The sequence below is a fragment of the Nothobranchius furzeri genome, chromosome 17 (genome assembly GCF_043380555.1).
Source record: "Nothobranchius furzeri strain GRZ-AD chromosome 17, NfurGRZ-RIMD1, whole genome shotgun sequence".
NCBI classification, from domain to species: domain Eukaryota; kingdom Metazoa; phylum Chordata; class Actinopteri; order Cyprinodontiformes; family Nothobranchiidae; genus Nothobranchius; species Nothobranchius furzeri.
The window spans coordinates 52,481,380-52,483,879 of NC_091757.1; the positions used below are offsets into that span (position 1 = coordinate 52,481,380).

The window sequence follows — 2,500 nt, forward strand, 5'->3', positions numbered from 1 at the left end:
GAGAGAGAGTGAGGGACAGAGAGAGAGAGGGAAAGAGAAAGAGAGGGAGAGTGAGGGACAGAGAGAGAGACAGGGAAAGAGAGAGAGAGTGAGAGAGAGAGAGAGAGAGAGGGACAGAGAGAGAGAGTGTGTGTGAGTGAGTGAGACAGGGAAAGAGGGAGAGAGAGAGGGAAAGAGAGAAAGAGAGTGTGTGAGTGAGTGAGTGGGTGAGACAGGGAAAGGGAAAGAGAAAGAGGGAGAGGGAGAGAGACAGGGAAAGAGAGAGAGAGAGTGTGTGAGTGTGAGAGAGAGAGGGAGAGAGAGAGTGAGGGACAGAGAGAGAGGGAAAGAGAGAGAGAGAGAGTGTGAGTGAGTGAGAGAGACAGGGAAAGAGAGAGAGAGAGTGTGTGAGTGAGTGAGAGAGACAGGGAAAGAGAGGGGGAGTGAGGGAAAGAGAGAGAGAGAGAGAGTGAGTGAGTGAGAGGGACAGAGAGTGAGTGAGGGACAGAGAGATAGAGAGAGAGAGAGAGAGGGACAGAGAGAGAGAGAGAGACAGTGTGAGTGAGTGAGACAGGGAAAGAGAGAGAGAAGGAGAGTGAGTGAGACAGGGAAAGAGACAGGGAAAGAGAAAGAGAGGGAGAGAGTGAGAGAGACAGGGAAAGAGAGGGGGAGGTGAGGGAAAGAGAGAGTGAGAGAGACAGGGAAAGGGAAAGAGAAAGAGGGAGAGGGAGATAGACAGGGAAAGAGAGAGAGAGAGTGTGTGAGTGAGTGAGAGAGACAGGGAAAGAGAGAGAGAGTGAGGGACAGAGAGAGAGAGAGTGTGTGTGTGAGTGAGTGAGTGAGACAGGGAAAGAGAGAGAGAGAGTGAGTGAGTGAGAGAGACAGGGAAAGAGAGGGGGAGTGAGGGAAAGAGAGAGAGAGAGAGTGAGTGAGTGAGAGAGACAGGGAAAGGGAAAGAGAAAGAGGGAGAGAGACAGGGAAAGAGAGAGAGAGAGTGTGTGAGTGAGTGAGAGAGACAGGGAAAGAGAGAGAGAGAGGGAGAGAGAGAGTGAGGGACAGAGAGAGAGAGAGAGAGGGAGACAGGGAAAGAGAGAGAGAGTGAGTGAGTGAGAGAGACAGGGAAAGAGAGAGGGAGAGAGAGAGAGAGAGGGACAGAGAGAGAGTGAGAGAAAGAGAGGGAGAGTGAGGGACAGAGTGAGAGAGACAGGGAAAGAGAGACAGAGAGAGGGAAAGGAGAGAGAGAGAGAGAGTGTGTGTGTGAGTGAGACAGACAGGGAAAGAGAGAGAGAGAGACAGGGAAAGAGAGGGAGAGTGAGAGAGAGAGATGGAGAGAGAGAGAGAGAGTGAGGGACAGAGAGAGAGTGTGTGTGAGTGAGAGAGAGGGACAGAGAGAGAGAGTGTGTGTGAGTGAGTGAGACAGGGAAAGAGAGTGAGGGACAGAGAGAGAGAGAGTGTGTGTGTGAGTGAGTGAGACAGGGAAAGAGAGAGAGAAGGAGAGTGAGTGAGACAGGGAAAGAGAAAGAGAGGGAGAGGGAGAGAGAGAGAGACAGGGAAAGAGAGAGGGAGTGAGGGAAAGAGAGAGAGAGAGAGAGTGAGTGAGTGAGGGAGAGAGACAGGGAAAGAGAGAGAGAGTGAGACAGGGAAAGAGAAAGAGAGTCTGAGTGAGTGAGAGAGACAGGGAAAGAGAGGGGGAGTGAGGGAAAGAGAGAGAGAGAGAGAGTGAGTGAGTGAGTGAGAGAGACAGGGAAAGGGAAAGAGAAAGAGGGAGAGGGAGAGAGACAGGGAAAGAGAGAGAGAGAGAGTGTGTGAGAGAGACAGGGAAAGAGAGAGAGAGGGAGAGAGAGAGTGAGGGAGAGAGAGAGAGAGTGTGTGTGTGAGTGAGTGAGTGAGAGAGACAGGGAAAGAGAAAGAGAGGGAGAGTGAGGGACAGAGAGAGTGTGTGAGTGAGTGAGTGAGAGTGAGTGAGTGAGACAGGAAAGAGAAAGAGAGGGAGAGTGAGGGACAGAGAGAGTGTGTGAGTGAGAGAGACAGGGAGAGGGAGAGAGACAGGGAAAGAGAGAGAGCTGGAGAGGGAGAGTGAGGGACAGAGAGAGAGAGTGAGGGGGGGAGAGGGAGAGAGAGAGAGTGAGGGACAGAGAGAGAGTGTGTGTGTGTGAGTGAGTGAGAGAGACAGGGAAAGAGAGAGAGAGAGAGAGAGTGTGTGAGTGAGTGAGTGAGTGAGACAGGGAAAGGGAAGAGAAAGAGGGAGAGAGACAGGGAAAGAGAGAGAGAGAGAGTGTGAGGGACAGAGAGAGAGGGAAAGAGAGAGAGAGTGTGAGTGAGTGAGAGAGACAGGGAAAGAGAGAGAGTGAGTGAGTGAGAGAGACAGGGAAAGGAAAGAGGGAGAGGGAGAGAGAGAGAGACAGGAAAGAGAGAGAGAGAGTGTGTGTGTGAGTGAGTGAGACAGGGAAAGAGAGAGAGAGAGAGTGAGGGACAGAGAGAGAGAGGGAAAGAGAGAGAGAGGGAGAGTGAGGGACAGAGA

The 2,500-nt window shown here is 52.0% G+C and overlaps 1 protein-coding gene across 5 annotated transcripts in view; it reads right to left on the reverse strand.

The window, feature by feature from the left end:
- Positions 1-2,500, reverse strand: part of efna5b (ephrin-A5b) — a 268,124-nt gene that overhangs the window by 12,252 nt on the left and 253,372 nt on the right. The window lies entirely within an intron of this gene.